Source organism: Thermobia domestica, chromosome 4 (assembly GCF_964235325.1).
Source record: "Thermobia domestica chromosome 4, izTheDome1.hap1.1, whole genome shotgun sequence".
Lineage (NCBI taxonomy): Eukaryota > Metazoa > Arthropoda > Insecta > Zygentoma > Lepismatidae > Thermobia > Thermobia domestica.
Window position 1 is genome coordinate 272,736,622 of NC_137457.1, and position 14,379 is coordinate 272,751,000.

At 35.6% G+C, this 14,379-nt stretch overlaps 1 long non-coding RNA gene across 2 annotated transcripts in view; it reads left to right on the forward strand.

Annotated features, from left to right (window-relative positions):
• The first annotated feature begins 639 nt into the window (after positions 1–639).
• Positions 640–14,379, forward strand: part of LOC145684070 (uncharacterized) — a 45,436-nt gene continuing 31,696 nt past the window's right edge. Inside the window, exons 1-3 of one of the 2 annotated variants that reach the window (XR_014131240.1) lie at positions 647–951; positions 3,356–3,468; positions 10,330–11,173. This is a non-coding gene — a long non-coding RNA (uncharacterized LOC145684070). Of the gene's footprint in view, positions 952–3,355; positions 3,469–10,329; positions 11,174–14,379 lie in introns of those variants that run through there. The other variant, XR_014131241.1, reaches the window with a different exon arrangement.

A 14,379-nucleotide genomic window follows, 5' to 3' on the forward strand; every position in this document is an offset into this window, starting at 1 on the left:
AAGAAAACGTTTGCATTATCGTTTAGAATTTCGCAGCCCGAGTTGTTGAGCATATGTCATGTCGCACGGGAACACAAAAGAAGGTAGAAATTCGCATCAAAGTCATCCTCCACACCCATGGGTATGCCCAGCCAATTCAGTGGGAAATTGTTTTCAGATACACCAAACGGTGAAATGAGGATTTCCTGTATCATATGCGAGTGGTTTCACGAATAATGTTCCAATCTTAATCAAAGGAAGTCTGTGTACGTGTGTGACCACTGAGTGCACCGGAAGTAACATTTTTGTGCTTCGTGATTAATGTTGAACTGATTTCTCTTATTTTCATATTTTGTGTAGTATGTATGATATACAGTACTGTAACATTTGTTGGCAGTTCCATTTGGCACTAATCTGTTTGGTATTTTATAACTTCCTTAGTTCCATGTAATCAGTACATATATATCTGTAATTCAATGTATTTTTTGGTGTTTATGCCTACGCTTTTATGTTTGGATTCGACTGTACATCGTTGCCCCAACCGTTGTTTACTCTTACCCCACCATATGGGGCAAGAGTACAAAATTTTTCCTTCGTCAAAACTATGTTATTCCTCCGTATCCTCTACTTGATTTGCCGCAATTAAACTGTATACGTACATACAGAACATATTGCGTTTTTCTCTGTCACCATTCCACCGCAATTCTTTGATTTACAAAACGTGTTCACTCTTGCCCTGGTTACCCATACATACGTACCGGTGTGAAACACAGTATTTTCACGAGAATACAGTAAAACATACTACAGTCTGGCAGGATTGTGTTCAGTCGCTTCGTGGACTTCAAATGTTTACTGGACTTTGGCTGAGCGGAGAAGCAAGAAGTTATGTTAAATTCACAACACAGATCCACAAATTACAGCCGTGTTAAATATATACTAATTGGAAATGAATATGATCTCTTAAATAAAAAGGTAAGGGTTAAACTATTACAAGTACTGTGTGAATGTATTATCTATTGTTAATTTTCAGTACTCACGTAATGTTTACAATAGACTGTTTGTAAAGGAGAGTTGCTATGTTTGCAATACACGTTGAAACATAGCAAAATTCATATGAAGCGCCAAATAACACAATGTACGGACCCGATAGAATTGCTGCTTTTAGTGGTCAGCTAGTATATGTTTATCGCATATTTAGCTGAATGTAATGTAAGTTATAACCTACTAACCGAACCTACCGTAATGTTAGCTTACGTAGCCTATTACTACTGCTACTTCTGTGAGGAGAAGGATGGGGTGGGTATTAAAGGAAGAAATGTACTAATACTCTTGTTAATACTACTGCTACTATCATTACTTATAAGTTTAACTAGAGGGGTCCTGTCCCCCAATGTTTTATTTGACGAAAATATTGTGATATTTTTACGTCAATTTACATATAGCCATTGCAATATTCAGAAATAAGGGGCCATGGTCACCTCAGCAAAGTATATACTAGTTACGCCAATGCTACTACTAACTAAACTTAACATATCGTAACCTAATCTAACTTACTACTCCTATTATTATTATTATTATTATTATTATTATTATTATTATTATTATTATTATTATTATTATTATTATTATTATTATTATTATTATTTTGTCTGATTGGTATTAACAGAAATTATGCTCATCACTTGGTACGCATATAATTAATCTACACAATTTTTTGGGCATACTGTACTGCATAAATATAACACCGTAGGATGACTTAGGGAATCCTTTCGGGATTTGTTCCATTAAGACCCGCCATCTTCTCAAGAATTTCATTTTAAAAATGCCAGCGATACTACTACTAGTAGTTTAGTAAGTTAGGAGTAGTGAGGTTAGTACTAATGAAGCATCCGGCTAAGCTAGCGAGCACACTGTAATCAATCTACATATGGTCATTGTAAAAGACGTACCCACTGGGAGAACTATTCGTGCAGTCGCATAATAGGTAAACAATTTTTAAAATAGGGAGCACTATGTTTCAGTGGTAGAACGCTTATTTCAAGTGCGTAGGGACCCTAGTTCGTTCCCCGGCCAAGTAAGTTGTGGTTGGCAACATCGTGTTCGTGGGTTTTCTCGGGGTACTCCCATTTCCTCCCACTTTTTCATTCTACAATTATTCCACCATCATTCACGTGCCTTAGTCATAGTCCCTTATCCCAAAGGGTATAATGTTAAACTGAAATATTTCATTTTCATTTTTTTAAAGAAAAGTATTTTTCTCATCTTTCTTGCTTGAAATAATTCCCTAACACATTTTGCATTCTTACTTTATAGGCGCATGCCCAAATTATCGCGTACAGATCCAATATAAATAAAATAAAGAATTTGTGTCTGTGCTTCAATGTGGCCATACGAATGGACCGAGAGTTACCAAATTTTGGTCACGGGTAATCTGGTCCCGGTCCGAGAACAAGACGAAGCGTTTTTTTTTTTTCCTATTTCAAACTAGGAGATCACAGAGGAGGGTTATTGGAACATATAATAAAAATAGTTTAAAATGATCGATATTAGTTTAAATTCCATAGTTTTCGGGATCGCTGAGATCAATAGTGAAATTCCAATCGCTTTTAGTTAGAAATTCAACCCCCATTGGCTCTGGGACCGTGCCTTCGGGGTGGGAAAATTGGAGTTTTGTACATTTTTTTTTTAAACGAAATCCACTGCTTTCTCCAGGACTTTTCATAGTATCCGAAATCCACGGCTTTTTCACGGTTGAGTGGACACTCTGAGGAAACAGATTGTGATTATTCTAGCGTAGTGAGCACACCGAATCGAACTAACTTGTAAGCACTTTCAATGAAAATTTGTGTTTTAAGTGCGTTACTTCTATTGCATCAGATAGTTAAACATTTTCTTTTTTATCGTTGCTTACTTCAGAACGCGCAAATCTGCCTTCAACATTGGGGGGCGGGGGGGCGGGAGGACGGGTAAGACGGTTTCTATTGCATAACCCTACTGTTGCATAAGGACATTAAAATAAAAATTTCTTTCTGTCCGTATGTTAGCTAAATAAGTGAGAAAATCCATTTAAACCAAACAAAACGGTTTAAATAAAAAATCCTAGTTTGTGCCAATCCTGCCAAATTATTATTATTATTGTTATTATTATTATTATACTTTCAAACTATACTGCATCAGTATCGGAAGTCTTTTGGACAAAAGTCACATGAAACTCTCACAGAGAATCAAACTCGGGTCTTTCGCTCTGAAGGCTAGTAAGCTAACCATTTAACCACAGGAAGCGCTTAGTAATGAATCACTAGTAAAAATTTCAAATTAAATAATAATTAACTCCGCGGGTCTCACAAAAGTTATTTATTTTTTAAAAAATTTACAGGTACTGGTGAGCACTTTAGGGCCAACATCTGGAGTTGTGAAAATCCGTGGAATGTGTGATAAGGAAACCACATTTCTGTTAAGGAGTTCCGTCACTTGTGAACACTTTTAAAGGTATGTTTATATTTCTACGTTAACGACAAATTGACTGATTGTAATGCATAGTAAAACGTCGTCTAGTCAGCAGCGTTTCTCAACTGCTGTATCGCGAATACATGTCATGAGTGTCGCGAGATTTTAAGTTTGATGGATGTCTTCTTATATTTCTGATGGTAATATTTATTTCTCATATTCCTGCTTAAGGGTCATAAGCTTCTTTTATGTTAATCTGTTTCTCTTCAAGAATCTTACGTAATTTGTATGTGAGATTTGTATCTCACAGTCGTTCCATATATATATATTTAATGTATGCATTTCTGTGTGTTTGCTTTATTGCATGTAAGAAACAAATCACATGCAGGGAGGTCGCGAAAGTTTGAAACGTCCCACAGTGGGGCGAAAACGCAAAAAGCTGGCCAAAAGTAAAAAAAAAACGAAAGATAGTAATATAGGAATTTTTTAATGTAGTTGGCTAGAGTGATGTTAGAAGGGCCCAAATCCATAAATAGAATAGGGTTTTTACTTTATTCCGACTACCTGAGCCACTCTTAAGTAGACCCTTCAGCAGGTCAAATACGTAGAGAACAATAGAAGAATTGTGACGCGTCCGTTGAAACGGTTGTAACTTTCGAACGCGTTCATAGTTTTTAAATCTGTAAAGTTTTCCTATATCGTACTGGTAAGTAGAATAAGTGTATGAAGTGAAAAATTAATAATAATGATGTAATAATTTATAATTTGAATCGCAAGTCAAGCAAAATTTTCACATTGTTTATATATTTTATTAACTTAAAGCGTTGAAAACATTATGTGCACCCTCGTGCACCACATTCATATTTTGTAGAATGGCAGTCTGAATATTAATTAATGCTATCGACAAAAATGTAGCTGCCAAAACGTGCCAATTACGAAACGTGTTGATGTCAATTATTGTTCATTTAATGTTACAGTAACAAGCCGTTGCAGTTATCATAACGGAATCAAATACCAATAATTTGTGTCATTTAGGTAATAATACATTTCTAATAAATAAGAACGTAAGTAACAAGTAATTGTTCATCGAAATATGTGAAAAAAGTGAATGTTGTTAAAGATACATTGTGAAAATTACGAAGTATGTTGACATTGTTTTTATTCCGCCATTTTGGATCTGCCATTTTGTTTTTTTTAAACTTTAGTTGCAGAATCGTAATCAACAACCTCAATAACCCCTTTATCGCCATTTTTGAGAACATTTCTATGACTTTTTCGACTTTTGCAAATTTTATTCCACCATTTTGTTTTTTTCAACTTTAGTTGCAGAATCGTAATTAGTAACCTCAATAACCCCTTAATACTAAATTTCATTCAATTTGAATATAGTTATCATATTTTGGACAGCTTTTTGCGTTTTCGCCCCACTGTGCGTCCCTTGGTGTTCCCCAAAGGAAAAAATTTTGAGAAACGCTGGTCTAGAGTACCGATGAAAGATTAATCGCAGTGTTACATTGAGTAATATAAATTACCTTACTTCGATGTAGATCATTACGAAAGAATTATGTTACTCTACTCGTGTCGGGGGCCAGCACTGCGGAAAAGACCAAACTGTTATTCTTCTTTAGTTTGTATGTATGTTATGTATAAGAGAAAACGTTTATGAGCGCTTGAACACATGGAGAGATCGAAAACGATTTAGGGGTGGTAGCGACTGCCAGTAAGACGCTAGAAAACCCAAAGGCAGGGGGCAGTGGAGGATATTTAAATGAATATATATATATATATATATATATATTTGCGTTATTGCTTGTTGAAACACGTTCATTATTAGAGGCTTTCATCTGCACTGACTACTTAAAAAGGAAATAGGAAAGAAATCTAAATGAGTCAGATTCTTTATATTATTATGAACTGTCCTCTCTGAAAGTTTGTACTCGATATTTCGAAATTTTTGACAGTACGCTTGTCTAAAATTGTGGGGAAAATGCATGGTAGAGCTTGTGAGATTCTGATGCTATTTAATAGTACAGACAGCAGTTTCAGGGAAATGTGATTTGATGTGTGAAGGGGCCTTAAAGGCTCCATAATAGATAATGAATATGGGGAAGGTTATGTTATTTCTGGGTCTGGCTTAATGTAAAGGCCAGCACGTACCTTCCTAATACGTTAGGTAGTAGTTAATTAAAAAAAAAATATCTAGGTCAACAATGTGCATTACTATTTTAAAAATACAAAAAAAAAAAAAAGAGAGAGAGAGAGAGAGAGATTAGGGGTATAATAAATGCTGCAATATAAAGGGAGAACCTGAAAGATGTGCACAAACTCCGGGAGCTGATTCGTGACATCAAAACAAGACAGAAAGACATCTTGCATGCTATGCGCATGTTATCTGCGCGTGAGAGGGACAGAGTTGCCAACTCGGAATTGAAAATCGAATCGTGACAACTGGAACGAAACAGAAAGATGTGCTTCGGGAGGTGATTTGTCATATCAAAAGAACACAGAAAGTCCTCTTGTATGTTGTTAAATTCCGGTCGTGTACGAGTGCAAGGTGTGCCAACTCGGAATAGAAACTCGAATCCTCACAATTGGAACGGAATAGAAAAATGTGCACATCAATGCACCATGCAAGAGGATTTTTTAAAATCTTCTTTTGATGTGACGAATCTCCTCCCGAAGTATGTGCACATCTTTCTGTTCCGTTCCAATTATCACGAGTCATTTCCAAGTTGGCATCCCTGTCACTCTTACACGACACAGAATTCAAAGTTTTGGCCCCGCTGGGCGCTCCCTGTGTTAACGCTCGGATGTAAAATCACCTTAATAAATACTACTTAGTTGTTATTGATTAATACCTGTGAAAAATTTCAATCTCATTTCTTAAAAATTAAGGTCGGGAAAATTATTTATCCGTGTGCAAAAAATACCCCACGTTACTCTTACATAAATAAAACGCAAAAGACCTCTCTCCTCAATTTTCTTTCCTCAGGTACATGGTACCGACATGCGAGAGGTACCGTTCAAAAGGCTGATTCATTCCGAAGAAAACGAGGTACGATTCATGTTCTTATGATAATTTAGAGTGTCTCAGGAATTTTTTGTGTTTTTGTCATAATATAAGGGAACGTGGGATATTCTTTACACGTAGGGAAACATTTTTTGCGCCCTCAGTTTTAAAGATATGATATTTATATTTTGCACAGATATTACATACACTATGTAGTGTGTTTTAGGTGATTTTGAGATACGATCGTTAACACAGGAGATGCCCAAATGGATTCAAACTTTCAAAAAAAGATATTTTTCACAAAATTTTCCCTTTTTAGGGAATTTCTCTCCTCGAGTACGTGGTACCGACGTGCGAGATGTACCGTTCGAAAGACTGATTCATTCCAAACAGAACGAAGTACAATTCATGGTCCTATGATAGGGATGTCTCAGGAAATTCTTATACAATATCTTGTTCACCATGAAAAGGACGGGATATTCCTTACAAATAGGGAAATCTTTTTTTCTCGCTCTCAGTTTTCAATATATTAAAATTTTGCACAGGTATTGCATACATTACGTAGTATGTTTCAGATGATTTTGGGATCTGATTGTTTACACAGGGGACGCTCAGAAGGGCCCAAAATTTGAGAAAAGGGATTTTTCTCCAAAAATTCAACTTTTAAGGGAATTTTCTCTCCTTTTAAATGGTACCGACATGCAAGTGATACCGTTCGAAAGGCTGATTCATTTCAAAGAAAACGAGGTACGATTCTTGTGAATAGTGAATAATCTTTATGCTGAAGCTGATTGAATAAAAATTGACTAAAAAAGTATTATCCAGGGAAAATTGGTAAATCGGCTAGACTATCAAGACTATTTTTTTTCTTGGACCATTCTTTATACTTCATTCTCTTTAAAATGAAGCAGTTTTTTGGTGCCATTTCCACGTTCGTGTCCTGTACCTGAGGGAAGAAACTCACGATAAACGGAGATTTTTCCAAAAATTCCATTTTCCCACTTTGGGCGGGAATTTCCAGCCTTGGGTACATAATAGGGAAATTTGACTGATACACTTGGAAACATTGCTTCATTCCAACTAAACGGTGTATGAACCGTGCTCCTACAGTAAATAGCATTGACGCATTGGTTGATTGAATGAAAGTTTACAAAAAGCCTTTTTTAAATATTAAAAGGATAAAGCCCGCAAGGCGTTAACGTAGAACGTTAAACTAAAGATTTGTTTTCGTTTTACATCAAATTCTACTTTTTCGTTCAGTCGAGTTTGTTAATTCAAGCTAATGTTTTAGTATGTGAGGAACAGGTTTCTTCTCGTTGTTAACATCATTTTGTGTAAAACAAAAACGATTGAAAAAAAGGTAGGTCTACTCAAGGATGTTATAAAATAGAGGATGCGTCCATACATATCTTCATCCTATGAACTCAATGAAGCCTGAAAACAACCGAGCATCGTCTAAGCTGACACGTCTGATTGGCTAGTCTCGTTTCCGCCATGATTGTTGGCTCGAAACATTGTGATCTTGCTGGCGCGGAACGGGCAGAGTGGGTGTGGCGAAACTGTGACGTATGGATTCACGATTTTGTTGTATGGGCAGATCCTCTATTTTATAACATCCTTGGGTCTACTACTCTTTTGAGAAAAAAGTTAAATAGGTTAAGTTTCATAAGTTTATGTAAATTATTCAGGCCATGTATTACAGAAACTCCTTTATATACGGTATTTACATTTCCCTCCAGGAGATAGAAATCTGAAGAATTAATTAATAGATTATCACCAAATTTGGCCAAAATATAGAGGGACAAGAGTTACAAGTTTGTTGTTAGAATCGTCTACTCAAATCGGAAGTGATTCAAATTAGCCATTTCCAGTTTTAACCATAGAGCTAAAACTGCAATAGATAGCAAGAAGCAAATTCCTGGAATCGATTACAGCCATTTCCGGTTTTAACGTTGATCACCATAGAGATAAAACGGCAATAGATAGCAAGACGCAAATTCCTGGAATCGATTACAGCCATTTCCGGTTTTAACATTGATCACCGTGGAGCTAAAACGGCAATAGATAGCAAGAAGCAAATTCCTGCAATCGATTACAGCCATTTCCGGTTTTAACATTGATCACCGTGGAGCTAAAACGGCAATAGATAGCAAGAAGCAAATTCCTGCAATCGATTACAGCCATTTCAGGTTTTAACATTGATCACCGTAGAGCTAAAACGGCAATATATAGCAAGAAGCAAATTCCTGCAATCGATTGCGGTTCCCCAATACATGTTTTCTGTTCAGTCTCAACTTTCTACTAAAATCAAAAATGGTTCAAATTCACTAAAACTTCCTGTTTCAATATTACGCTATATAAACCACAAACGGTAAGAGATAGGGAAAAAACGGTTTTCTGTAATCGAGTAAATGTCTTACGAGTAGAAATAACTTCCGTCTCCTTCAATAATTACCTATTGAAACCGGAAGTTATAAAAATTAATAACTTCCGGTTTCAATGTTGATCTTCATAGAACAAAAACAGTAACCAATAACGAGAAGAAGATTTCTGAAATGGATTCAGCGTCTTAAGGAAATATAACAGCTTACTCGTATCTATTTCAACTGTAGCCGGAAGTTCTAGAAATTTAATACGTCCGTTTTCAATATTTATCTTCATAGAAAACAAACGGTAACAGATAGTGAGAAGCAAGTTTTTAACTAATTCAGCGTCTTCAGAACATTACAATATCCTTGTCCGTGTCTTTCTGCTACAACCGAAAGTGGTAGAACATTTCTACTTCCGGTTTCAATATACCGTACATCTACATATTGCAAAAACAATTAGATATGTCGAGAAGCTGTTTCTTACAATTGATTTAGCGTTATAAGAACAGGAAAAATCTCTCTTGAACTTCTATTCGAACTGAAAACTGGAGAAATTAACCACTTCCGGTTTAACGTTGATCACTACTATAGAATTAAAACGGTAATAGGTGCAGGAATCTGTTTTCTGTGATTATTTCAGGGTCCCAATAAATATATTCTGTCTGTACTAAAACTGGATTAGGTAGAAATCTACTACCGTTTCCGGTTTCAATATTAATTAGGAAAGTACTATCACACAATACAGACCAAACTCCTTCACGTGGTGTACATGTGGTACTACTACTTGGTTTATTTATAGCTATATTTGTTGTAGAAAACAGTTATCTCTTTATGGAAATTGCATCATTGCCTGCCAACGCTATTCTGTCTTATACCTTACATATAAAAAGCAAACTTATAAAACCTTCAATTGTATATACTCGGGATTTCTCTAGTAGAATAACTACGAAGTATATTAGTATCTAATTTAAGAAAAAGTCCGATGTTTCAAACACCAATTCTCTTGAGATACTGATACGATGAAGTTCGTAAAGAGTGAAAAATGTGTAATTGGACTGGATATCGAATCAGGGACAGAGCGTAGCAACACAGTATGTCCAAGACCCTGGGTTAGATACCTTCTCCAATCATAATTTTTCACTCTTTACAAACTTATCACGATTTCGCTTTTTTATTTTTTTAGGGCCGCGGTGGCTCAGTGGTAGAGCGTTCACCTCTGGTGCTTGGAGTCCCGGGTTCGATCCCAGCCCCCGCCAAGTGAACTTTGTGGTGGACAAACACAGTGTGCGTGGGTTTTCTCGGGGTTCTCCCGTTTCCTCCCACTTTCTTCATTCCACCATTTCATTCATTACTCATCTTCACCGTCTCCTTTAGCCTAACCGGCATGACCCTGCGACGTAAAACTCAAAGATTTCATTTTTTTCGCTTTTTTTTTTTTTTTTTTTTTTTGCTCAGTTAGTATGTAATTTTCCTGCGCATAGTTACTCTTTATTTGTTTGCTCATTATTACTATCTGATTTTTAGGTAAGTACTTCGAGAATTTCACCAGAGCTCTATTACTTCGATATTTCAAGCAGTATTTTGAGAGCCACTGGAGCAGAAGAGGATCTAACAAACTGTGCAGCAGATACAGTTACAGTTGGAGAATCGACATCAATCCTTTTCGATAAGGAGAACAAGGAACAACCAGTCAATATTGTATCGATTTATAGATAAGTAATATCGATTTACTGGTGCATAATGATCGATTTAAAGATAAGTAATCATCTTAATTGGTAGTATCTTAATCGCTATTATTTTAATTGGTAGTATAGTGGTTTTCCTTTTAGATTATTAATGTAGGTTTCAAATGCCTTGAAATTAAATACAGTTTGATGTAAGTTTATTAGATAACAAATCAGATTATTAACAAAACATCTTACAAATGTTGCAGGCATGTTCAAAGTTAATAATTCAAATAATTGATAATTTAGTGCACTAAAGATGTCTGCTATTTTCAAGACAAGTTAAGATTTACTGTACCGAGATCTGAAGGATCTGGTAATTTAATAGGCCTAGCAGGAGACCTCCATGAGAACAATTTAAATACATTCTCAATGCAAGACAAAATTCAACAAATTAAAAAGGTTAACTTACATGAAAGTATTCGTATGAAATACATTCTCATATCTCGATGAATATAGACGTCTGCCAGTAATCCTTCCCGTCTTCTTTCTTATTGACAGTAAAATTTTGGGAAGTATTTATATGAATTGTGAAGTACTTTCACTGGCTTATAATACAAAAACAACTAGGACGTCATACATCCTTGTAGACTATTTTAAAGTTGTTTTTGTATTTGAAAGTTTCTCTATATTCCAACAATAACTATATGTGTAGTTCTTGTACATGCTTAATCAAAAGTTTTTGATACTTTAATTTTAATACAATAAAAAATTTTAATATTTCACAGATTGTTAAAAGATGTTAACAATAGTCAACACATAGCCCTCTCTTCGTTTTGAAGTTCTCTTATTTGTATAAGTCATGTATCAAATTACGAAGAGAACTACTGTTTAATATTTCACAGATTACATGCACTATGGTCGGTGTCTATGTAATGAAGTTGTACTGTATAATAATATAGTAAAATTCGAGAAAGCACTAAAATCACTTTCACTGATAGAAACACTAACACAAGTGTTTGTAAACAAAAGGGTGTGTTCAATACATAGAGGTATTGAAGAGCGTCGTTGAACTTGAGAAAGTCTTGTTGACAACCAGAGATGATGTCATGTCGGCAACGGTAGCTGGATCTCGTAACGGCGAGAGTTGGAGAGTGAAGTATGGCTGGTACTTGACCATCTTTGATAATGAAGATGAAGATGATGATGACGCATCTAAGCATTGATTGAAGAACGTTGTAGTGAATCTCAGAACGTCTGATCCTATGGAACGTCTTCCACGAATCACGTTGAGAAGTCTCTGGACAGGGGCGTCGACTTGCAGAACGATGGACACAGTAAGCTTCTAAGATGGCCAGTCTCGAAGATGACTGCGACGATCGATGTGTGGTGAAATGGTGGGACATCGACATGATGCGAAGAATCGAAGTCTGGACCCTTGCTGCTGGAAACTTGTTCTTGGCTGGAAAACCAACGATGATAATAGGACTGGGTTGGAAACACTGCTACATTTTATGTGGCTGTCCTTAGAGCTCGTCAGGAACAGAGATGCTCAGTTGTTAAAGATGCGTAGAATCACGGTGAGCGATAGATGACCAATCGGAAGCTTGACGTGGTTCGAGGCGGATGATGAAGTTACTGCCTTGCTCTTGGGCTGGAGATAATGCTGGAAGCAATAACCTGAACACTGGAACAGCGTCTGGAAGGAACATCTTCTTCTTACTGGAACGGGTAGTCAATCCTTGGAGCGGAGTGACTATTGAGAAGAACATCTTCTTCTTACTGGAACGGGTAGTCAATCCTTGGAGCGGAGTGACTATTGAGAAGAACATCTTCTTCTTACTGGAACGGGATCAATCTTGGAAGCAGATTGTTGACGTCTGTGGGTGTGTAGCGCTCTCGGAATCTTCTACTGAAACTGTCAACGAGTTTGCTGAACCCTGGAACTGGAACTAGAACTGGAACTACCATGCTCTGGACTGTATTTTCGGCATCTGGCGTCGGACTGCGTGGACTTTTCGTCTTTTGAAGTGGTCGTCTGAGGTCGAATCGTTGTCCCCAGGAAGGCTAGTTTGTAGCTTCGTATTGTGACACTCATATTGCAGTTGAGCGAGTAGAGAATGAGAGATGAGAATTAAAATTTGATATAAATATAAAAATATATAAGGAAAAAGGAAAAGATTTGGAATGGGTTTGTAACGCGATAATCTAACAAGGATGGGATAATGGGATATGTATTTACCAACATCCTTATACATGGAGTAACACAATATATTTATGTGTTATGTCATTTATTTACATCATATATCACACAGACAACACATCCTGTGTAATGGGTCCTTAAAATTTTATATATGAAAACTAAAAATTGAATTGCATAAAAGAAAATCAAAATAAATATAGATATTTTAGACTAAAAGATCTATATATTAAAGAATATAGTTGTAAAAATTTAGTGTCGCTGACAGACTCAAAATTGGAAATATAGGATTATTGAAAATTAATACTGCATTAAGAAAATCATAAGTGAAAGGATGGTTAAAAATTGAAATTTAATGAATGGAATTGTAGTAAACCTTTTCTAAAGAATATTCATAACAAAATTTTCGTATTAGTTTCCGTAAAACTTTTTGCTGTATATAAATAGAAATAAGGTATTTAAACAAAATTAATTGTTTTTTTTTTTTTTTTTTTTTTTTTTACTTATTAAACTAATGAACTATGGAAAATGAAACGAAAAGTACAAATAATATTGCCGAAAGTGAAAACTGTATGCACTGACTGAATGAATGTACGTGACCTATTTAAGGCGTAGAACGTTCGATCCGTTATAACTGTATAGTATGCGATAAACATAACTTATTGAAAGTGAAAAAGTTGTTGAAAGTAAAAGTGTCTGAAAACTGAAAGGAAAATGCTAAATTGAAAAAATAAGATAATCCAACACCATAATGAAATATGTTACCAAAACCTTATATATATATATATATATATATATATGTGAATAATAATAGTAATACTAAAATAATCTCATCTCATCTGAAAGGAAATAACTATGTATTTCTATAAAAAAGGTATTTCATGAACATATTATGTCCAAATTATTTGGTAGAAAAATGTGTTTTAAGAGGAAACACTAAAAGAAACTCAATAAAAGAGTTGTGCTTCTATGTGGTTATTTCGAGGCTTTATTCGCCATAAATTTGCGATATTTCGCCTGAAAAAGTGGATCATGAGGAACATCGGGAATATATAATTTGAGACGTTCCTGTGCAATATTCTGCAGAGTTCCATTTATGTCAAGTATATATTGATTGGAATCATGAGTCTTAGCTTTAATGGTGTAAGGTCCTTTATATTGTTCTCGAAGACTAGGAGACTCGCCACGTTTTGTATAGAGACGTCGAACCATGACCTAATCACCTGGTGTGTAGGAAACTGGTTTGTTTTTCGACTCTATTTTCTGTTTAAGTTGTTGGAAGGTCCTATGCTTATGAAAGTTAACTAATGAACGTAGTTCATCCAATTGTAGTAATCTGTCATTAACATCTGGATCTTCCTTGGGAATTCTTAGAATATTGTCTACTGGATATCGAAAATTCACTCCAAAGAGGAGGGAAAAGGGCGATGTTCCTGTCTGAGTATGCGGGGTATTATTGCAGAAACTAACAGCTTGTTGGAGATAATGTGACCATTTGTGATGGTCTAACTTCGTAAGAAAACGAAGAGCGTTTTGTATCTTTTGTGCTGTTTGTTCTACAGAGCCTATAGTTTTGTGTGATGCTGGAAGTGCATAAGAAACCTCAATATTTAATGATTTTAAAAATTCTTTAGTTTTCGCAGCATGATGGTTTGGACTTTTGTCAAGATATAATTTACGCGGTACCCCATATTTGAGAATGATCTCATT